Source organism: Callithrix jacchus, chromosome 20 (assembly GCF_049354715.1).
Source record: "Callithrix jacchus isolate 240 chromosome 20, calJac240_pri, whole genome shotgun sequence".
NCBI lineage: Eukaryota > Metazoa > Chordata > Mammalia > Primates > Cebidae > Callithrix > Callithrix jacchus.
In genome coordinates this window covers 1,006,696-1,030,825 of record NC_133521.1, presented here as the reverse complement: position 1 = coordinate 1,030,825, position 24,130 = coordinate 1,006,696, and the positions used below count along the sequence as shown (strand labels likewise).

General features: G+C 50.9%; 1 pseudogene; it reads left to right on the top strand.

Moving 5' to 3' along the window:
* Positions 1–4,167: 4,167 nt before the first annotated feature.
* On the top strand, positions 4,168–24,096 carry LOC144580613 (acyl-coenzyme A thioesterase 11-like; annotated as a pseudogene).
* The last annotated feature ends 34 nt before the right edge of the window (positions 24,097–24,130 follow it).

Below are 24,130 nucleotides of genomic sequence, written 5' to 3'. Positions count from 1 at the left end.
ATCAATTTTTTTTCTTTCTTTTTTGAGACAAGTTACTGCTTTGTCATTCAGGCTGAAGTGCAGTGGTGTGATCTCGGCTCACTGCAACTCCTGCCTTCCTGGCTTAAGTGATCCTCCCACCTTGGCCTTCTGAGTAGGTGGGAGAGCTGCCATGCCCATCTAATTCTTATATTTGTGTAGACACAGGGTTTCACCCAGTTTCAAACTCTTGGGCTCAACTGATCCTCCCCACTCAACCTCCCACTGTGCTGGGATTACAAGTGTCAGGCACTACACCTGGTCTGCCATTTTCTCTTTATGGATCATTAAGGATTTACCTTTTAGTGTAGTATAAACACATGTAGATATGTGTGTATATATTTATATGTGAATATTTGTGTGTATACCTTTTCATAGCATGCACACACACCCCCCATAAACATTGTGAAAGAGATATTTGCATACCCAGAAATTGATAAGCTGCTTCCAGCTTTCGAAACGAGCCTTAGCACAAATAGGAAAGAAGTGCAAAGTATCATTATTAATGACCATGGACCAAGACGACCCTGAGTCAATAGTACTTGGCAGCTCAACGACCTTCCAGTGGAGCATCTCAAAGGGCTTGATGTATCTGAACATCATAGCCTTTTGCATTCATTAGGATGCTTTGTAATTACTTCTCTTGAAACCTCATTGTGACCCTCATCAGTGTGGAATCAAACTATTTCCCAAATCCTGGCGATATTGAATAACAGCTTTTGTAAGGAAATAGTTATTGCATTTGGTTTGTCATGACAATTTCCTGGCCTAGGCAGATGAAATACTGGAGGAGTGTGTGTGTGTGTGTGTGTGTGTGTGTGTGTGTGCACGTGCACATGTGCGTGCATGCATACATTCTTGTACACAGATATGTTGGCAGAAGTAGGGGGTTGAATTTGATAAAAGCAGAAGGTGGAGGCTGTTGGGATGGGCACTTGTTTTGGCAGCAGCTGTGTAACTGTGTAACTCTAGAGTTATGAAATAATTGTGTCAATTTTCTCTCCCAGAAAATCAAGATTATAATTCCTGCCTTGATATGTCAATTAGGTGGTCCACTATATGCAAAATACCTAGTATATAATTGGTGCTGAATAAATACTACTTTCTGTAGCTCATTCTTAATTACTGCTTAATTTTGAAAAGCTTAGAATAATGATGGTTTTTTAAAAAATTATTTGTAATTATTATAAAGTAATCTAAGTCCTATAGAAAAGTAAAAGAGGCTGGGCATGTGGCTCATGCCTGTAATTCCAACAATTTGGGAGGCTGAGGTGGGAAGATCACTTGAACTCAGGAGTTCAAGACAAGCATGAGCAACATAACAAGATCCCATCTCTATAAAAAATTATAAACCAGTTATGGTAATGAGCACCTGCAGTCCCAGCTACTCAGGAGGCTGAGGCAGTGGATCACTAGAACCCAAGAGTTTGAGGTTTCAGCCTGGGAAACAGCGTAAGACCCTGTTGAGACAGAGAGAGAGAGAGAGAGAGAGAAAGAGAGAGAAAGAGAGAGGCCTTTTTTTTGCCTGGAATAGCCTGGCCTGACATTTCTTCCCTGGAATCGCCTGGCCTGGCCTGGTCTGGGCTGGCCTTCCCTGGAAGTGACTTTTTATTTTTCAGACAGAGAGAGAGAGAGAGAGAGAGAGAAAGAGAGAGAGAGAGAGGCCTTTTTTTTGCCTGGAATAGCCTGGCCTGGCATTTCTTCCCTGGAATCGCCTGGCCTGGCCTGGTCTGGGCTGGCCTTCCCTGGAAGTGACTTTTTATTTTTCAGATGGAGTCTCGGTCTGTCACCAGGCTGAAGGGAAGTGGCACAATCTCAGCTCACTGCCACCTCCGTGTCCCAGGATCAAGTGATTCTCCTGCCTAAGCCTCCTGAGTAGCTGGGACTACATGTCCCCGCCACCATGCTCACCTAATTTTTATACTTTTAGTAGAGACAAAATTTTATCATGTTTGCCAGGATGGCCTCGATCTCCTGACCTCATGATCCACCCGCCTTGGCCTCCCAAAGTGCTGGGATTACAGGCAGGAGAGAGACAGAGAAGTAACAAATGAAATTTTCAATTACCAAAAAATAACTCAACATTACGTGATATGGCTGGGTGCTGTATCTCATGCCTGCAATCTCAGCAGTTTGGGAGGCCAAGGTGGGTGGATCACTTGAAGTTGGGAGTTCGAGACCCACCTGGCCAACATGGTGAGACACTCTCTTTACTAAAAATTCCAAAGTTATCCAGGCATTGTGGAGGGCGCCTGTAACCCCAACTACTCGAGAGGCTGAGAGACAAAAACCACCTGAGCCCGGGAGGCAGAGGTTCCAGTGAGCTGAGATGGTACAATTCCACTCCAGCCTGGGTAACAGAGTGAGACTGACTCACAAAAAAAGGTGATAATTAATTCAAAAGTCTTTTTGTACAAATAGGGAGTTAGATGAATAGATCGATTGATAAAAAATAACTACATATTTTGTGTGTGTTTAGCTTAAATATATATGTTTCATTTGCCCGATACAACAGAAGCTGCAGAAACTAAAGTAAGGTGGGAGAATTTCTGAACTTCAGATAAATGCCTATGTGCAAGTGATACCTTTTCATTCAACATTCATTAAAATTATGAAAAAGATAAATGTGTCATGATTCTCTTTAATCTGCAGTTTCTATCTTCACCCACAACTTCCCTTCCCTGGAATTCCCTGGCCTGGCCTGGTCTGGCCTAGTCTTCCCTTCCCTGGACTTGCCTGGCCTGTCCTGTCCTGGCCTGGCCTCCTCATCCCTGGAATTGCCTGGCCTGGCCTTCCCTTCTCTGGAATAGCCTGGCCTGGCCTGGCCTTTCTTTCCCTGGAATTGCCTGGCCTGGCCTTCCCTTCTCTGGAATAGCCTGACCTGGCCTGGCCTTTTTTTGCCTGGAATAGCCTGGACTGGCATTTCTTCCCTGCAATCGCCTGGCCTGGCCTGGTCTGGGCTGGCCTTCCCTGGAATTGACTTTTTTTTTTCAGATGGAGTCTCAGTCTGTCACCAGGCTGAAGTGAGGTGGCACAATCTCAGCTCACTGCAACCTCCGTGTCCCAGGATCAACCGATTCTCCTGCCTAAGCCTCCTGAGTAGCTGAGACTACATGTGCCCGCCACCATGCTCAGCTAATTTTTATACTTTTAGTAGAGACAAAATTTTATCACGTTTGCCAGGATGGCCTCGATCTCCTGACCTCGTGATCCACCCGCCTTGGCCTCCCAAAGTGCTGGGATTACAGGCAGGAGCCACTGAGCCAGGCATTGCTCTTTAACTTTTATAATTTGATGTTTACTTCTGTTATTGTAATTCAGTCCAAAGAAAAATAGTGTGAGGAAAATAAAAATGACACCAAGAATGCTAATATTCTGTTCATCAAAGGTTGCAGGAAATATCCCACTACAGTCAGGCAGGGTGACTTACCTCTGTAATCCTAGCACTTGGGAGGCCAAGGCAGGTGATTCGCCTGAGGTCAGGAATTGGAGACCAGGCTGGCCAACATGGCAAAACCACATCTCTTGAAAAACACAAAAATTAGCCAGTTATGGTGGTGAGTGCTTGTAATCTTAGCTATAGAAATTTGAGGAGCTTTCATTTATTAAAGACAGTACAGAGAGTTCCCATATACCCCACACCCAGTTGCCCTATGATTAACATCTTAAACATTTGTAGGGTGCCTTGTCACCATTAGTGCACCAATAGTGATACATTATATTTTGATGCCTTTTTAAATACATTAACTTATTTGATCCTCAAAACAGCACTGTGTGGCCATAGCTATTAGTATCCTCACTTTACAGAGGAGGAAACTGAGGCACAGAGAATTGGAGTAACTTATCGAAGGTAGTTCAGCTACTGGAGGACCCAGGATATACCATCAAGCAGGCAATCTGGCCCCAGAGCCCTTGCTCTTAACCAATGGGCTATATCTCCTATAGGTCTGGGGGTTAGGTGTTATGGCACTGAGGGTAGTCGATGGGGCCTTCCTGGAAGAGGCATTTGAGCTGACTCCAGTACTGTCAGCTCTGTAGTTCGTGGCACTTTGAAGCCAGTGGAGCTGTGTCTGGGCCAGTTTCGGGTCCCTGCAGCCAACACAAGTTCTTTTACTTAGGGGAGCAAGAAATAGAGAGGGCTAGGCATACATGCAGGATGGCTGGACCTGCTGCAGGGCCCCGCAGAGTGAAGGTGAATCTGGGCAGAGGAGGCTGTGGGTGGAAGGGAAAGCCAGAGAGGATGCTGGGAAGGAGGAAAAGCTGGAGAGGGGCCTGGAGCATGGTTGGTGGCCAGGAAGGGCCTGGATGTACCTGAGAAAAGATGAAGTTATTTTGTTTGTTTCTGCTTTTGCCGCTGTAAAATATTTCCAAATGTATGTCTGAGGGCTAAGAACTTTTAATTAATCCATTAGTATATTAATTCATTTTTTGAGATGAATTCTTGCTCTGTCATTCAGGCAGGAGTGCAGTGGTACAGTGTTGGATCACTGCAACCTCTGCCTCCCAGGTTCAAGCAATTCTCCTGCCTCAGCCTCCCTAATAGCTGGGATTACAGGTTCCTACCACCAAGCTGGGCTAATTTTTGTAATTTCAGTAGAGACAGGGTTTCACCATATTGATCAGGCTGGTCTTGAACTTCTGACCTCAGGTGATCTGCTCACCTTGGCCTGCCAAAGTGATGGGATTGCAGCTGTGAGACACTGCATTTGGCCCTTTTTTTTTTTTTTTTTTTTTTGCTAGAGAAGGACTCTTTAAACACAAACTTAACATCATTACCACATCTAAAAAATTAACAATAATTTTTACTAACCTCACTACCTAGTCAGTATTCAAATGCCCAGACTTTCTCATGAATTTGTTTTTATTTTGTTTGCTTTGCAGTTACTTATATTTTCAAGATGGGGTCTTGCTCTGTTGCCCAGGCTGGGGTGCCATGGCAGCATCATAGCTCACTGTAGCCCTGAACTTCTGGGCTCAAGCCATCCTTCCACCTCAGCCTCCCTAGCAGCTGGGACGATAGGCGTGCACCACCATACCTGACTAATTTAATTTTTTTTTCGTAGAGATGAGGTCTCACTATGTTGACCAGGCTGGTCTAAATTCCTAGCTTCAAGCAATCCTCCCACCTCAGCCTTCTAAAGCTCTAAGATAACAGGCATGAACTGCCATACCCAGCCTGCAGTTATTGGGTTACTCACGTCAGGATGCAGATATTGTAACTGGTTGCTTCTTTAAAAACCTCTATAGATACCTCCACCACCTTCCACCAGCTCGCTGTCTCTCTCCCTCAGAATGTGTTTATTGAGGAAAGCTGGCCATTTGCCCTTTAGAGGCCTTCGTCATCTGGGTTTGCTCTTTGAATTTCTGTGGTGCAATTAACACATTCCTCTGTCTCCTGAGGGTAAATTGGCCTAGGGAAGGGCTTGAGAGGGGTCAGATTTGTTTATGGGGGGGCTCCTTTTCTGCATTGTAGAAAACACTTGCAGGGGTGTCCAGGAGCTCTGGAGCCCTTGAGGAGGCTGGACAGTGGCCCTGGGGAGAGATCCGGGTTCGGCCTGGGTTGTGGGGACAGAAGGCAGTCAGGAAGGAGGAGGAGCTTAGAAGCCCAGATGGGTGTCTGCTTGGCTTTGGCGGAAGCCAGAGAGTGAAGGGAAAGGAGAGTCACAAATTCCACAAGCACCACAGAAAATAGACTTTCATTTTTATTTAGGGGACCACAGAAATTTTTTGTCCTAATTTTTGATCATAAAAACTTTCAAACATATAGAAAAGTTGAACAGTGCAATGATCACCACCACTAAGACCCTTAAAATTAACATTTTCCTGAATTTGCTTTATCTACATATAGCTAAAGAAATACATATATGTTCTTTCTTTTTATCTTGTTAAAAGACAAAGTCTCACTCCATCACCCAGGCTGGAGTGCAGTGGTGCATTCCTGGCTCGCTGCAACCTCTGCCTCCTGGGTTCAAGCCATTCTTATGAGTCAGCCTCCTAAGTAGCTGGAATTACCAGGGTGCGCCACCACGCCTGGCTAATTTTTTTTTCTTTTTTTTGTATTTTTAAGTAGAATTTCACTATGTTGGCCAGGCTGGTCTCAAACATCTGAGCTCAAGTGATCTGCCTGCCTTGGCCTCCCTAATTGCCAGGGTTGCAGACCTAATACATATATCCTCTCTCTCTCTCTCTGTCTCTCTCTCTCTCTCTGTCTCTCTGTCTCTCTATCTCTCTCTCTCTCTCTCACCATCTATCTCTCCCTCTCCCTCTCTCTCTCTTCCTCTCTCTCTCTCTCTTTTCCTCTCTCTCTCTCTGTCTGCTAAGGGATTTGAGAGTGAGTTGCAGACATTGTGATGCTTCATCCCTCACTACGTCACCATGGATCTCCTAAAAATGACCCCCAACCCTTGTGACCATTAGTATTGCTGAGAAAATGAACATGAATCAGCAAATGTCTGGCAGATGTGAGCTCTTGGTATTTATTGAGCTCCTGCTGTGGGCCAGGCCTGGCACTTGGCTCAGCCCCACTTTCTCTCACTTGACCCTCAGAACCACAGGCAGTAGCCATGCATTCTCTGTACTTTACACAGGAGGAGATGGACTCAGAGAGGCAAAGTGACTCACCCAAGGTCACACAGCTCTGTAGTGTGACGGCCAAGGTGGAGCTTGACTAGAACCTAGGCCTGTGTGGCTATGCCCACTGTGTTCATGGTAGCCCAGCCCCTTGACCAGCAGGCCCCTTGGAATGCACCTTTCCTAGGCTTGGCCAGAATACTGTGTCACTTGAGAATAAAGTCAACATGGCACTCTCCATGTTCTTAAACCCAGGCCCAGAGAAGTCAAAGGACCTGCTGCAGGTCACGTGGCAATTGAATGGGGCCAGCCTTTAGTCTCCTGCCCCTGCTCCCCACAGTTCATCAGTCAGCACCCTCTGCCCCCACCACTAGGCACAACCCAGGGGAGGTGGCTTCCTTGGGGATTCATTTAGATGTGGGAATCATTCCAGATGGACAGGCAGCAGCTGAGAAGAAGGGCTGGTGCCGTCAACAGAGTCAGTCTAGAAGCCTGGCTGTGCCACTTTTTAGCTTGGTGACCTTGGGCAAATGACAACCTCTCTGATGCTCAGTTTCTCCTAAACCCACCTGCCAAGCTTCTTCTGAGGCTCTAATGGGGTGGGCCTGGGGCTGCAACAGTGCTGGGCACCTCGCAGGCATGCTTTAAACGTTTGCTTTTCTCTTCCCGCCCTTTGTTTACAGAGTCTTACCCTCACTAGGCATTCAATACATGTAGAATGCAGGGATTCAGTCAGCGACCCTTTATGAGAGACCCACCCTGTGCCATGCGCTAGGCCTTGGAGAGTCAATGAGGAGCAAAACACATGGCCCTACCCCGGTAGAGCTTAAGGACTGTGGGAGACATGGCTCAGTCTGCCAGGACAGTGCTGCAGGGTGAGCCTCAGCAGGGCTTCTGTTGGTGGGTGGACCACTGCAGGACAGGGACTGCTTCCCTGAGGAGGGGACCACTGAGCCAAGAGCAGAAAGAAGGACAGGCATTAACTGGACAATGGGGAGCAGGGAACAGGAGAGCAAATGGGTATAATCGTGCTACTTCTCTCTGCCTCAGTTCCCCCATCTGTAAAATGGGATGCTGATGCTATCTCGCTGGCTGGCTTTGAGAACTTGGTGATGTCGCAGATGTGAATATGTTCTGTTCTCCTGCCAGCTCCCCACAAAAGAGGCTCTGCAAGTATCTGAGGCCCCTGTTCCTCCCTCTGGCCCCTCTGGAAGGCTCACCTCCTACTTTCCTCTCCCCAGTGTTGGACAAGTGGTGAATATCAAGGCCAAGGTGAACTGGGCCTTCCACTCCAGAATGGAGGTGTGTGGGGTGGGCACTGCCTGGGCAGGGGTGTGTGGGTGGGTCCTCTACCTCCTCTCCCTGTTCTTCTCCCTGCAGCCCAGGCCCACTCACACTCACGGGGTCCTGATTAGAGCAGCAGAGTTCTGCGATGTTTGGCAGGGCAAGGGGAATCCCAAGGATCTTCCTTTCCTAAATCCCATAACACAGATGAAAAACTCCAGGCGAGGGGAGGGGAAGGGACTTGCCCCAGGTCACCGAGCTACATAGATTTCAGCGTGGCACTTGACTTCCAGCCCTCTGAGTCTTCACATCCAGCCTCAGCAGCCAGGTGTATTTGGGAATGGAGGGAAGACAGCATCAGCACCTGATCTTGGAGGTGGAGCTGAAACAGTGAGAGTGCTGGGTTCTGGCCCCTGGGCTTACCTTCCACAGCCTTTCTCATCTGCAAAAGGGAACATGATTTCTATGTTGCAGGTTGTTGAGTTAATGGAAGGACTGCTGGTGATGCCCAGGGCTCTGTGAGCTGTGGGGGAGGATGCTATTTCCCACTTGTGGACTTCAGGCCCAGGCAACTTCACCAGCTGGGCCATTGGTTCCTGAGGGATCACTGTGGCTGGGTGACACAGTCCTGGCTATGCCTTTGGGCACCCCATAAATGCTCAGGTGCCTGTTCTTGATTTTTTTTTTTTGAGACCAAGTCTAGCTCTATTGGACAGGTTGGAGTGCAAAGGCACCATCTTGGCTCACTGCAACCTCTGTCTCCTGGGTTCAAGCAATTCTCCTACCTCAGCTTCCCCTGTAACTGGGATTACAGGTGCCCACCACCATGCCCAGCTAATTTTTGAATTTTTAGTAGAGATGGGGTTTTGCTGTGTTGGCCAGGCTGGTCTTGAACTCCTGACTTTGTGATCCACCTGCCTCGGCCTCCCAAAGTGCTGGTATTAGGAGTGTGAGCCACCTCACCTGGCCTTGACTTTTTATTTTTATTAGTTTTTTTTGAGACAAGGTCTCACTCTTTCACCCAAGCTGGCATGCAGAGTGGTGCCATCATAGCTCACTGTGACCTCAAACTCCTGGGCTTTAGCAATAATCCTGCCTCAGTCTCCTGAGTATCTGGGACTACAGGCATGCACCACCACACCCAGCTAATTTTTGTGGGTTTTTATTTTTTTTCCGAGACAGGGGTTTCACTGTGTTGCCCTGGCTTGTCCTGAACTCTTGGTCTCAAGTGATTCTCCTGCTGCAGCTTCCCAAAGTTTTAGGACTACAGACCATTGAGCCTGGCCTTTCCTTTACATTTAGCCAACATTCTACCTACATGAAGCCCTGTTGTAGACACAGCCTCATTTTAATCCTCTGAACAACCCTGCCAGGGTAGGTCTGATCACTCCCACTTTGCAGATGAGGAAACTGAGACCCAGAGAAGGGAAGTGACTTGCCCAGGGTTTTATGGGGACCCAAGGGCTGGGTCAAAAGCCAACTCAGATCTCTGGCCTGCCAGGCATGGTAGGTGGCACAGAAACTCTGGAGGCCTGGGCCAGGACTTGCTGTTGGGTGGAGCTGTGGGGCTTCTCACTGGAGAGTGCAATGTCGCCCCTTGTCCCTTCACCCTCACTTTTCCTCTCTAGGTGGCCATCCAGGTGGCCTCAGAGGACCCGTGCTCTGAGAAGCAGTGGAATGCGTGCAAGGCCTTGGCCACCTTCATGGCCCACCAAGAGATCACCAAGGTGAGCAGGTCTCCCTGGCTGCTTGATGCTGCTCTGTGACCTGAGCACCTGCCATGGAACCTCTGGATCAGGGTGATAAGGTTGGGGGTTAGCAGAGGGGATGGGGAGGGACACAGCAGGAATCCATAGCTCCCAGAGGAAAGCCCACTCCCCATTGCATTCAGAGCCTCCAGCTGCCTCCCCTCTCTTTCCCCCCACCTCTTTCTGTGCTTCTCCAGCAATGATTATTCTGGTCTCACCATTATGCTCGCCCTGCAGTGACACCCCCATCCTCTGAGTCTTTGCCCAAGGAAGGGACTTGGGTGGGAGCTGGAGGATGAATATGTGTTATCAAGTCATCATGGAGGCAGGAAGATGGGGCAAAGAGGGAGCAAGCCTTGGAACTGAGCCATGGTCCAGGCCTGCTGTGTGCCAGCCTTGGGCATGGGATGGAGCTGGGGACAGGCCCTTGTGCTACTTCAGGAGACTTGCTGTGAGTGTCTCCTACCCTGTCCCCTGGCTGACAGGTAAAGCTGAAGCAGATCACGCCAAGGACAGAGGAGGAGAAGATGGAGCACAGCATGGCGGCCAAGAACTGGTGCATGCGCCTTGTGTGTGTGGACACCATCAAGGACCTCCTGGCCAACTGCGCCATTGAAAACTGAGCAGCTGCCAGCGTGCATGGGAGGGTAGCTGGGTCCTGCCTGGCTCCTCTGCCCCGGGACCCCAGTGGGCAGAGGCAGGAAGGGAGGCTCTGGGGACTTCCACCCACAGGTGTCCCTGGGCCCCTCCAGCTCTCTTGGTCCCAAGGTCTTCTACAGGGAGAGAGTGTTTGGGCCTCCCAGCTCCCAGGAACCATGAGGCTGCAGTTAGGTCCTGTGGAAATCCCTTTGTTGTCCACAAATGCATTTGAGTCTCTAGCAGCCAAGATGTTTGGGAAGACAGTATTGATCAATGCCTTGAAGACTCTGTAGGAGTTTTTAAAGTGTATATGTATGTATGTGTGTATATATATATATATATATATATATATGTATATATATACACACACACACACACACACACACACACACAGTATTCATCTATAAGAAGCAAATATAAAACCTGGTCTGGTGCGGTGGCTCTTCCCTGTAATCCCACCACTTTGGGAGGTTGAGGTGTACAGATCCAAGGTTAGGAGTTTGAGACCAGCCTGGCCAACATGATGAAACCCTGTTTCTACAAAGACAAAAATTAGCCAGGCGTGGTGACACATGCCTGTAGTCCCAGCTATGTGGGAGGCTGAAGCACGAGAGTTGTTTGAGCCTGGGAGATGGAGGTTGCAGTGAGCTGAGATCATGCCACTGCACTATAGCCTGGGTGACAGAGCAAGACTCTGTCTGAAAAAAAAATAAGAAGAATATTTAAAACATATGTGGCTGGGGCATGGTGGCTTATGCCTGTAATCTCAGCACTTTGGGAGGCCAAGGTGGTCAAGAGATCGAGACCATCCTGGCCAACATGGTGAAACCCCATCTCTACTAAAAAATATGAAAAGTAGCTGGGCACAGTGGTGCGTGCCTGTAATCCCAGCTACTCAGGAGGCTGAAGCAGGAGAATTGCTTGAACCTGGGAGGCAAAGGTTGCAGTGAGCCGAGATTGTACCATTGCACTCCAGCCTGGTGACAGAGTAAAACTCCATCTCAAAAAAAAAGTGTAAAAATCATATATACATATATGCTTATGTATATGTGTGTGTATATATGCATACACATACACACACACATGTACATATATTCCCACCCCCCCAAAAGATAGAAAATAAAAAGCAAGACTCGTTTCCATCCTAGAACCTAGGTCTTCTCCCAAGAAGCAACTACTATCACCCATTGAGGGTTTCTTTCCAGAAGTATTCCCTGTATATCTACGTATAGCATGTATTATTCAGCCCCTGAAAAGGGGCATTCAGTACATACCGTCTGCATCTTGCAGTTTTCCCATTAAAAGTATATCTCGGGGGTCGTTCTATACCAGTAGAGAAAGATCTCCTTTGGACTGAGTGGGACTTTGACCGGTGGGAGCTAAGGAAAGGTTCCCGACAGAGGGCACAGCCTGAGCAAAGGCCCAGAGGGGAGACCTTGGACTCATTCACTCATCTCCAGAATGAGTCTTCCTTGAAACCCAAAGGAGGCGATTTTAGGAGACAGTCTCCCAGGAGTAGGGAGAGAACAGAACATTCAGCTCTCATGTTCCCTCAAGCTCAGTGGAAGCGGCAAGCCGTGTTCTGAGTTCTGCGTGTCCTGGTTATGCAGGGCTTGGAGGCTGGAGCTAGGGAGGCCCAGCTGTTCTACAGCTGTCAAGGCCCCCTTGCTCCATCTACCCCCTTGTAGCCCCCTACATCTCTTCTGTCCTCACAGCCCTTCCACCTAACAATCAGCTCAAGTGCCTTTGCCTGGCACTTGATGCAGTGGCTCAGCTTGACTTGGTACTGTCTCTTGACCCACCGCAGCGTCTGCTAAAGCACAGGCCCCATTGCCCTGTGAATACCCTCCCCATTCTGTCTCAAGACTTTGGCTTAGGCCACCCTCAACTTCCCATCCTGACTGCCCCCACCCTGCCTGTGGCATTTCAGAGCCTGCAAGCCAAGCTAAGGGCAAGGCCAGCTCTTAGATGGACCCTCCCTGAAGAAGTCTCTATGGGAGATGGGAGACAAATGGCACCACCTTGGGTTTGGTGGGGCATGCCAGCCTCTGCTGCCCTGAAGCCCAAGGCCCCATTCACTGCCTGGCCTCTCCTACTAAGAATATCCTAACACTGCTGCTGCCAAAGATGAGGGAATCACCAGGGCAGAGGGTGGGGGAGAACCACCCTCTCTGAGAGTATATTTACTGGAGCACATTGTGATTGTGATTTCTTTTGAGACAGAGTCTCACTCTGTCTTCCAGGCTGGAGTGTAGTGGCATGACCTCAGCTCACTACAACCTCCGTCTCCCAGATTCAAGTGATACTTGTGCCACAGCCTCCCAAGTAGCTGAAATTCTAGGCACTCACCACCATGCCCAGCTTTTTTTTTTTTTTTTTTTGAGACGATGTTTCACTCTTGTTACTCAGGCTGGAGTGCAATGGTGCGATCTCGGCTCACCGCAACCTCCGCCTCCTGGGTTCAGGCAATTCTTCTGCCTCAGCCTCCTGAGTAGCTGGGATTACAGGTGTGCACCACCATGCCCAGCTAATTTTTTGTATTTTTAGTAGAGACGGGGTTTCACCATGTTGACCAGGATGGTCTCGATCTCTTGACTTCGTGATCCACCCACCTCGGCCTCCCAAAGTGCTGGGATTACAGGCTTAAGCCACCGTGCCCATCTTTTATTTGTGTGTATATTTAGTAGAGCTGGGGTGTCACCATGTTGGCCAGGCTGGCCTCGAACTCCTGGCCTCAAGTGACTTACCCACATTGGCCTCCCAAAGTGCTGGGATTATGGGTGTGAGCCACCATGCCTGGCCTTGAGTCAAGCACTTTATGACAATAATCACATTTCATCTTCAAACAGTCTTGTCAGGTAGGATTTGACATCTGTCTGTAGATATGAGACAGCTGAGATTCAAAGGGATTACTTGATTTGCCCAAGGCCATACAGGCAGTCTGGAGTGGAGCTGAGGCTCAGACCACCTGTTTTGTCTCAGAGCTGGTGCTGTGTCCACTGCACTGGATGAGCTCATCCCTTTCACACTGTGCCCTCCATTCCTCACCCAGGGCCACCCACTGCCTCATGTGTGCTTGGTACCAAGTAAATAAAAAAACCTGAGTGGGGTGGAGTGGTGGGGGTCCTGGGGCTGCCTGTGGGGAGGGGCTGCGCTTGGAGGCCTTCTAACCTCCCTGCTTTCCTCCCTTACCTCATCCCTGGTCAGATCTGAAGAGCAGAGACTACAGCCGCACGGTGTTAGCCAAGAAGACCCCTGTAGAGAGCATGGAACTAGTCCTACCTCCCAATGCCAATCACCAGGGCAATACCTTTAAGGGCCAGATCATGGTCTGGATGGAAAATGTGGCCACCACTGCAGCCAGATGAGGGCAGAGTATGCGTCCTCTGCCTCCCCTCCTTTCTCCTCCTCTCCTTGTCCATTTCCCTCTGGAGGAGAAGCCCCAGCTTGGGGTTGGCATTCAAGGCTTCAGCTGTTCCGAATCACAGAAATGAATTTTCATTCCTTCTTCTACTCAAAACGCTCTCATCTTTTACGTGGGAAACACCAAGTCTCTTGGCCTGGCACTAGATCCTCCCCTTGATGTGGCCCTACCTGCACTCCTTCCAGTGCCTATGTTCCCTGTACATCAAGCCATTGGCTGTTCTTTGTTGCCATCCTCCACTTTCTTAGCCCCTGCCCTTGCTCCTGGTGTAGCCTCCTGCGGTGCTTCCCTCACTCTTCTTGTCTGCTAATATCCTGCCCACTTTCTCCATAAAGCCATCTCTGACTGTTCCCTTCTTCCAAGGGGTGAGAATTGTTTTCTCTCCTATGACCTCTGTGCCTGTTTGGGACTTGTTCTACCTTAAATATCAGGGTATTTTTTATAGTTATAGTAACTGGCCTTCACTAATTGACACTCTCACACCTCCATGACTTTGCTTTTGCTGTTCCCTCTGCCAGGAATGCCCTTCCTAGCCAGGTGGATTCCTCCTTTTTCTTTAGAACCTGGCTTAAAGGGCCCCTCCTCCACTTTAACCTGTGGGAGGCAGTGCATAAGTAATGCTATTTTGGGCAGCCCTGGCTATGAGTACAGTAAGATCTCAGAGGAGGATGAGGGCCTGATGCTCAGGGAAGGCTGCCTGGAGGAAGAGTACTTCAGCTGGGACTTGAATGCCAAGTAGCTTTGGATAAGGGGAGGGCTTCTAGATAGTAGGAACAGCAGGTACCAAGGTGGAAAAGTTGAAAGAAAAATGGGGAAGGATTTTCCCCAAGCCCTGCTTTCTTCTGTCCCCTCAAACTTGGCTCCTTTCCAGCCACGCATAGACCTCAGTATTCTGAGCTGTAAATGGGACTTTAGTTCTGTGCCTCTAAGCAGAACTGCTACTGGTTTGGGTGGCAGTGGGTGGGTCAGAATGTGTTGCTCCAGGCTGGGTCTGGCAAGGGTGGCTGCTATGTTATAATGAATGAAGATGGTAAGTGGCTGGACGTGGTGGCTCACGCCTGTAATCCCAGCACTTTGGGAGGCTGAGGCAAGCAGATCACTTGAGGCTCAGAGTTCAAGACTAGCCTGGCCAAAATGGCAAAATGCTGTCCCTATTAAAAATACAAAAAATGAGCTGGGTGTGATGGTGTACACCTGTAATCCCAGCTACTGGGGAGGCTGAGGCAGGAGAATCACTTGAACGCAGGGGTTGGCAGGACTGGGAGCCAGACGAGGCTTCCAAGGAGGGAACATCAGAGCTGAATTTCAGAGACACTGCACTCTAGCCTGGGGGACAGAATGAGACTCTGTCTCAAAAAAATAAATAAAGGAATAAATTAATAAAGATGGTAAGATACAGATGAATAGCAGCAACTGAGCTGTTTGAGGCAAGGCTGCCTCAGCATTTGTAAACACGCACATAGTGAATATTTTCTCATTAGGCCGTCCACCTCCACTTCCTGGTTTATGTCCTTCCATACCCTTCGTGGTTATGGCAGCATATTGATACCTTTGCTTTCCTGCTGGCTGCCTCCTTCCCCAGCTGTGAGCCCACAAGGCATGGACCGGACAGGCTTATTCACTCCCGCGTCCTCACAGGGCTGAACGCACAGGAGGTGCCCTGTAAACATTGGTGGAGGAAGCGGTCCCAGGTGTCCTATCACTGGGACTCCAATTCAGGTTGCTGGAAGAACCGCAGGAGTGTGTGTGTGCATGCATGTGTGCACATATGTGCGAGCACACGTGTATATGTGTGTGGATGCATGAGTGTGCTCGTGTGTGTGTATATGTGCATGCATGCGTATGTGTGTATGTGGATGTGTGTGTGTGTGCATGCATGTGTGCACATATGTGCGAGCACACGTGTATGTGTGTGTGGATGCATGAGTGTGTACGTGTGTGTGTATATGTGCATGCATGCGTATGTGTGTATGTGGATGCGTGTGTGTGTGCATGCATGTGTGTGTGAGTGTGTGTGTTGGGGAGAAGGCATGGCCCTCGTGTAGTTCTGTCCAGGTTGGAAGCTGCACTTCCTCCCCTCAGCATGGAGGTGGGCATATGCATGGAGGCCTATCACCAGGAGACTGAGACCCACTGGTGCCACATTAACAGTGCCTTTATGACTTTCATGGTCCTAAACACTGACCAGCCTCAGCTGCTGCCCTGGATTCGGCCCCAGCCTGGGGTGAGTGGAGCCAGCACCCTGCTTCACCAGCAGCTCTCCTACCCTCCCTCTCTGCCCTGGTGTGGTGGAGCCTGCCAGTCCCCTACAGGCCAGCCCCATACAGAGGCACTTACCCGGTGCTGGGGCACAGCCAGCTCTGACAGTCCTGGCTGTGAGCCCCAGGATGTCCCTTGTGCAGGGTGGGCTTTTTCTGTCTGACAGAACTCAGAATATGTTTGGGTCTGGCTCAGAGTCTGGGATTAATGGGCTGTCACGAGCCTGCAGAGTTGGGAGAGCACTAGCTTTGGAGTCGCATGTGAGTTAGGACCTTGCCTCTACCTACCACATTCAAGTGGTACCGCCTCGAGCTCTCAGACTCCATGTGTAAAATGGGCATATCTGCAGTCCCTGCCTCAGGGCTGTGGGGTAATAGATGTACAGCTGACTACATGCCTGGCTGAACCCTGGGAGTGGTCAGGATGATGGTGAATGCAATCCGTGGGTCACGGGAAGAGAGACAAAGGTCCTCTCTTACAAAATGCTCCCTATGCCCTTGAGAGGTCACTCCCTCCCTTGGGGCAGGTCCCCTGCCCTGCCTGCTGGCCTCCCAGTGAGCTGTGGTGTTGGGTGGAGCTTCAGGACTGGGAACTGGGAGCTACAGCCACAGTGGCTTCCCAAGCATTTTCCATATTGTGCTTGGGACTGGGGGATGTGAGATGTGGTGGGAAAGAGGGTGAGCTTGAGGCAGGCCTGGGGTGCTGATCCTGGCCTCAGCCCTGTGGCCTTGAGCAAGCCCTCACCGGTCTTAGGTTCCTCCTCTGTAGAATGGACATGGCACTAACTTCAGCCTTGGGGGGTTGTTTTAGGATTTGGTACAATTCTGCATGAAAAGCCCTTGAGAAGAGTGGCTTTTGTGTAGCAAGTGCTCAATAAATGTGGACTCTCATTACTACTGTGAGTACCCTGTAAGGATCCATGCTGGTTTTTTTTTTGAGACAGAGTCTTTCTCTGTTGCCAGGCTGGAGTGCAGTGGCATGATCTCAGCTCACTGCAACCTCCAATTCCCTGGTTCAAGTGATTCTCCTGCCTCAGCCTCCCTAGTAGCTGGGATTACAGCCATGCGCCATGACACCCAGCTAATTTTTGTATTTTTAGTAGAGACAGGTTTTTACCATGTTGCCCAGGATAGTCTGAATCTCCTGACCTCATGATCTGCCCACCTCAGCCTCCCAGAGTGCTGAGATTACAGGTGTGAGCCACCGTGCCTGGCCAAGCATCTTCATTTTACAGAGGAGGAAACTGAGGTCTGGCCAGGGAAGGTGGTGTTCCCAGATCACTCAGTTTGAGGGGAGCTGGGGCTACAGCTTAGTTTCCCACTTTCTCCACCAGGAGGTTTTGACTCCAGCTGCCCCAGTGACACCTGAACTTTGAGTTAGGGCTGCATATCTTGGGCCTTGGGGAATGGACAGGAGGTGGGATGGAGGGTAGGGGTAGCTGGTTGCACCTCTCAAGGCACAGCCTATCCTGACTTCCTCCCCAGGATGGTGAGCGGTGGTACCGAGAGGCCAGTGCCAGAAAGAAGATCCACCTGGACAGGTGAGTAGGGGCTGTCTGGTTGGAAGAATGGGGGTTTGGGGCTGTTCATGCTCCACTGACCCCAGGGCACCCACTTTTCTTCAGGCTGCCTATGTGTTGGGCCCTGGGCCAGGCCCTTTACATCCTTTTGATTTGGTCTCATTACACAGTGGTCATCTGGCCTGTTGTACAGGCAAGGGCTCTGGGGATGGAGGGGTTAGGTGGCTTGCCCATGGACACACAGACATCATCAGCAGAGTCAGAATTTGAATCTGGCTGGGTCCAGCTGATTTTAAATCCTGTTTTCTTCCCATTGATTCTGATGTCTATTTGGCAGATGAAGAAATGTTCAGAGGGGAGATGCAGCTGCTCAAGAGGTAAAGCCACTTTGGGAGGCCGAGGTGGGTGGATCCCCTGATGTAAGGAGTTCGAGACCAGCCTGGCCAACATGGTGAAACACTGTCTCTACTAAAAATACAAAAATTAGCTGGGCGTGGTGGCTCATGCCTATAGTTCCAGTGCACCTATAGTCAGGAGGCTGAGGCAGGAGAATAGCTTGAACCGGGAGGTGGAGGTTGTAGTGAGCTGAGATTGTGCCACTGCACTGTTGCCTGGGTGACAGAATGAGACTCCATCTCAAAAAAAAAAAGAAAAAAGAATAAAAAGAGTAAAAGCCAGGTGTGTCTGACTGCTGTGAAAACACAGCAGGGATCACAGCTTTTGTTAATAAGAAAGTGCATCTGCGGCATTCACTGAGCATTTACCGTTGTGATGACCCCATGAGGCGGGGTGACTGCTGATCCCATTTCACAGATGAGGACACAGCAGCAGCAGGGTGAGGTCACTCAGCAGGGGTGTGGGGTGTGGGGTGTGTGGACCGAGCCTTAGATTACCCTTCCTTGCTGGCTTGCTCCCCGCCTCTGGGCTGACCCTGGTGTAGGTGCCAAACTGGGTGTGCTCTCAGCTGCCGTGTCCTGTGTGACCATCCAGTCTCCCTAGCTAGACAGGAGTCTCCTGCTCTGCTGGGCTTAGCACAGGGCCTAGCACATAGTAGGTCTGCAATAGAGTCTGTGGAAAGTGCTGGACTTCCAGGGGACCCAGGTTGTCATCTTCCCTCCTTTCCAGGCAGTACATCATGTCCTGTAAGCAGACAGAGGTGCCCCTCACTGTACCCTGGGACCCTAGCAACCAGGTAAGGCCCTCTGTTACCAAGGGGACAGTCTTTAGACCACCAGGGCCCCAACTCCATGTGGCAGGTGGAAGCAGAAATTCTGAGAGACAGAGCAGCTTGTCCAGGGTCACACAGTGGGTCTAGGCAAGCCCAAGCCTGGAATTCCCTTTCCCAAAGTCCTTGACTCTTTCCACAGCACCTGCCCCCATTCATGGTCTGGGTTCCTCTCTGGGACACCCTTGGCCTCAGCTCTGGGGCCCTGGAGGAAGGAATCAGGGTAGTGGTAGCACCTGTGTGCTCTTCCAGGTGTATCTGAGCTACAATAACGTCTCCTCCCTGAAGACGCTCATGGCCAAGGAAAACTGGGCGCTGTCCTCGGAGATCAGTCAGGTAGCTGACCCCACCCACCCAACTTTTCTTTTTCCTCTGAGCCAGAGGTGGCTGATGGCAAGCAACAAGAACTCTCCCACACCACTGATGTCAAAAAAGGGTCTCTTTAAAAAGTTAGATGAGATCAAGAAACCAGTCCAGTTATGGAAACATACCCACCTCTGCAGGGCCTGGAGTCGAGAAGCCCTAGACCCTTCTCTCCTGCCTGCCCCCCTTTCTGCCCTCAGCCACGCTCTCGGGTCTGCTGCCATGTGCCCAGGCACTTCCTCCCTTCCTCCCTGTCCTTCTGCAGTGATCACTGCAGGGATGGGGGCAGTCACAGGCTTACAGGAGACCTAAGCTCTGCCAGCTGCCCATGCCCTTGGACAAGCCACCTCCTGCCTGAGAGGCAGAGCTGCTCGTCCAGGGTCACACAGTGGGTCTGGGAATTTACCATGTGCCAAACACTGTTCTTGGGTGCTGTAGCGTGGGACGGCCTGGGCAGACCCATGGCTTGCACGGGAGCTGGAGTCACGGGAGCTGGAGGCTGAGATCCCGGCCTCCCCACAGGAGCATGGAGCTAGTGCAGCAGATGGACTAGGATGATGCCATCTACCACATCACCACCGTGTGTTGCCTTAGTCACTGGCATCCTAAGCCAGCTTACTGCCCATTTGTGCTGAATTCTCTCATTATTCCATCTTCATGGGGATGCAGCTGACTCAGAGAGGTTAAGCTGCATGTTCACAGTCACACAGCAAGTCAGCTGTCACCCTGAGCTTCCAGCCTCAGCCTCCAGCATCCAGCATCCCCATTAGTCCACTCCACTGCCCATGCAGTACACTCTGGAGGGTCACAAGTTCCTCTCCTTCTACATGGAGATGGTGGTGCATGTGGACACAGCCCAGGCCTTCCTGCTCCTCTCGGACCAGCGTTGGAGGCCAGAGTGGGACGAGCACTACCAGTGAGAAGCCAGGGTGGCAGCAGGGCAGGGTCCCTTCTCTGGCACAATGGGGGAGAGGCTGTCTCCTTCTGCAGGTCATCCTCCATGATGCTCTGCCCTGCTGGCCATTAGCAGGAGCTGGGGGTGGGTTGGAGTTCCGTGCTGGGTGGGGGTCAGGGTCATGGGTATTTTGAGCTCTTAGGGGAGAGACTGAGCATGGAATTGGAGCTGGAGGCTTGAGTTGACATCCTGCTTCTGTCCCTACTAGCTGTGTGACACTGGATAAGTCAAAGTCATTTCCCTTCTGGCCTCAGTTTCTCCTTTCTTAAAATGGGTGCTTGGGTGGTGGGTCATGGATTCACACTCAGAGTTAGTGCCTTTCAAACCACGTGCCGTGGAGTTCTGTGTTCCCAAGGGGGCTTCCGGGACTGCTTGGGGTGGAGTCAGAAGGCCGAGGGGTGTGCAGGACCCTCTCTTGACTTTATGTCAACTAATAGCATGGCCAGTTGCTGACCTGACCAAGTGTGCTGACTTTCCTCACGAATATGTTATTTTTGAATGTAATGAATGATTATGAATGGAAATATGTTATTCCTTTAGATACATTTGTTCCTCCAAATTTATTGATTGTTCATATGACTCTTCTCAAATTTAGTCAAGGAAGATAAATGTGTTCTTAGGAGAATAGCAAAATTTGTGTTTTTCAAATCCCCTTAAAGTCATTCTCTGTCCTGCCAACATCCTAGCTTGGGGGTTTCTTTGAGAGCTTGTCATGAGGAGCCTCCATTCTGGAGGATTTCTGTAAGGAGGTTCTGTGTGTTTGGAAATTCAGTGCACTGGTCATTAGGCAAATTGTATTTTGACAAACTACCCTTCCGCTTCCTACCCCATCTATCTTCTCCAAAGCAGGCTGGTTGCTCTCCACACATGGGCTTCCTGCTGAAGGTTTCTTTGCAAAAAGGGCCATGTTGCTTTCAAAAGCTCTAGTCCAGCTGACTCAGGCCTGCTGGTGGTCCCCTTCCAGAAGGCAGAGAGGTGATTTGGTGGGGAATGCTGTGTAGGGGGAGAGCATTTGTGCATGTGTTGGGTGGGCTTCTTGGAGGGAGGATGGGGTGGGCTTTGAAGGCCAGACCAAATCTTGATACCTGTTGGGATTTGTGGGGGAGAGGCCTGAGGGGAAAAAGCGGCTAGATTCTTCCCCATACCCCGAGTACTGCTGAGTGCAGCAGAAGAGTGGGGAGGAGAAAGTGGGTCCAAACATGGCCATGTGTTCCTCCTGGGTGTGGGAATGTGTTGATATGAGCTGTGTATGCCCACACACGTCTGTGTTGATATGAGCCGTGTTTGCCCACACACGTCTGTTGATATGAGCCGTGTATGCCCACACACGTCTGTTGATATGAGCCATGTATGCCCACACATGTCTGTTGATATGAGCCGTGTATGCCCACACACGTCTGTGTTGATATGAGCCGTGTATGCCCACACATGTCTGTGTTGATATGAGCCGTGTATGCCCACACACGTCTGTTTTGATATGAGCTGTGTATGCCCACACACATCTGTGTTGGGTGCCGGGGCCTGGGGATACATCTCTGCCACTGACAGCCTGAACACCCCAGCCCTGCTTCCTTATTAGCTCCGTGGACACGGCCAGGTTATTTTCTTTATCTATGAGATGGGGATACTAGCAGTGTCTACAGCATGGGGCTCTTACGGATTAAGTGACACATGTAAAGCACTTAGAACAGCACCTGGCACTCAGCGGGTGCTCGGTAAATGTTAAGCACAGCTGCTAAATCATCACACATCCTTGTGGTGTCAGTACCTGCACAGACAGGTGCGGATACACATGGGTCTCTGTGTGCACTGGTGTCTGTCCATGTACCTGTGCACACAGGACCACATGTGTGTGCATGTGGAAGTGTGTGTCCATCCTGGCTGGGTCCTGCTGCCTTCCTGCTGCTCCCTGGTGAGCAGTAGAGGGGGTGACATCCCACCACGGAAGCTGCTTGGTCCCTGTGGTGTGGGAGGGCCCGGGCAGACCTGAGGCTTCCATGGGAGCTGGATGCATTGGAGTTGGAGGCTGAGATCTCGGCCTCCCCACAAGAGTGGGGAGCTCGTGCAGCAGGTAGACAAGGATGACACCATCTACCACATCACCAGCTCTGCCCTCAGAGATCACACCAAGCTCCAGGACTTCGTGATCCTGGCCTCGAGGCAGAAGCCTTGTGACAATCGGTGTGTGACTATCTGTTGAGGGGTTGCGGGCACAACGGGACAGTGTTAGGGGGGCCGCATCCCTCTCCCAGGGAAGAGCATCAGCCTGGAGCCAGCGCTCTGCTTCCCATTGGCTGTGGTGCCCCAGGCACCACTAGAATTTTCTGAGCTGCTGCGGCTTTACCTTGGGTAAAATAGAGACAGGAGCACATACTTCCCCTCTTGTCACATTTTAAGGCAGGGTCACCCTCACCCACGGTGGCTCAGGCTGCCTTGATGCAGGCTTTAGACAGGTATTTTTCACATGGCCACCCCGTTGGCCTCCTTCCTCTGACAGCCCCATGTGGGCTGGAGGGCCTAAACAACTCTTTTGCTGGAAAGATACGTACAGAAAAAATATCCCAAAGCAGCCCACACTCTTCCCCCGCACATTGGCGTGGAGTGCCTTTTCCAGAAAGTCCACAGCAGAGTCAGGTTGGCTCCCAGTGAATTCCGTGCTAATGCACAGGCGCCCCTCCCTCCAGCCGGGCCCTGAGCCAGGTGTCGGGCTTTAAGAGTCGACATGCCATGCAGCCCCTGATGAGGAATCCGTGCCAGAGGAGGCAGGGTCTGGGCCTTGGCTGGGCAGAACAGGCCCCACTTTCTTCTATGGCTGACCCCTACCCCCTTGCTTCCATTCCTTCACTCAGAGACTCTAAATCATTGAGCTGAGGTCGGTCACGCTGCCCACACACTGAGAGACACCAGAGTACAGACATGGAGAGAACTTCTGCTCAGGCTTCTGCCTCTGGCATGAGGGAGACCAGCTGACCAAGGTGAGGCCACCCCCCCGCCACACCCCCAGCCTGGTTCCACCCCGACACACGTGTGTCTGGAGCTCAGCACTGCTGGGCTAGGATAGTCCAGAGCTGGGTCTCCCGGCCTGGGGGAGCCTGAGTGTCAGGATCTGAAAATGGTATCATCTGTGTAGTGGTGGGTCTGAGGCTGCTGCATGGTGTTGGGAAAAGCTCTGGGCACTGAGGGCAGAAGGTCTGGATTCTGAACTGAACACTCCATCAAGCATGGAGAGCCCTTCTCATGCAGGAGGCTTCATAAGGCTCTGAGGGCCCAGAAAACCCAGCAGGGTAGTCCAGGCTGACGTGGGGAGGAGGCTGAGGGAAAGCGAGGGTGGGTACTGCATCCTCCCTGCTCACAGCTTCTGCTAGGTCCCTGCCACCAAGTCTGGCTGAGATCCACCCAGCAAAGACTCACCTGGTGTCTGCTGAATTCATATGCTTGAGCCAATGAGCGCCTCAGAACCATCCCTGGACTCCTGTCTAGCATGTCTCTTTGGCCAAGATTCAGAGCTGGGCCCTGGAGACGAAGCCTCCGCCCTCCAGGGACACCAGCTGGCAGGAAGATGTGTGATGACAATGTGGTGTGTGTGGCAGGAAGCCAGGGTTGTCAGTGCCCTAGGAAGGGCTGGGGGAGATCTGCTGGAGGAGGTCATGCCTGCCAGCCATGTAATCTAAGACCCTGGGGAGCTGGGTTGAATTTCCTGCCCTCCTAGAAGGCGAGCAAGGCTGACTCACCACCAGCCTCATTCCCACTGGGCTCCCACCTGCTCCTGGAACCCTCCCTGAGCTAAGTCCCCCTGAGCCTGGCCTCCCAATCCTGCAGGTGTCTTGCTACAACCAGGCCACCAGGGGCATTCTCAACTACGTGACCACCAATGTGGCTGGCCTCTCCTCTGACTTCTATGCCACCTTCAAGGCTTTCCAGCAGTTTCTCCTAGACAACCAGAATGACCTGGCCCCTAGCCTCCACACCCTCTAGATGCCCTCAGTGGCCACATCATGCACACCCCCACTCCATCCTGCCCCCAAGGACTCACACACAGTGCCGGAGAAAGGAAAAGGCCTTTTATCTCTTCTTGCCTCCCTAGGGGCAGCCTCTGCCCTGAGGTCCACTGGCCCACCACCCCGGG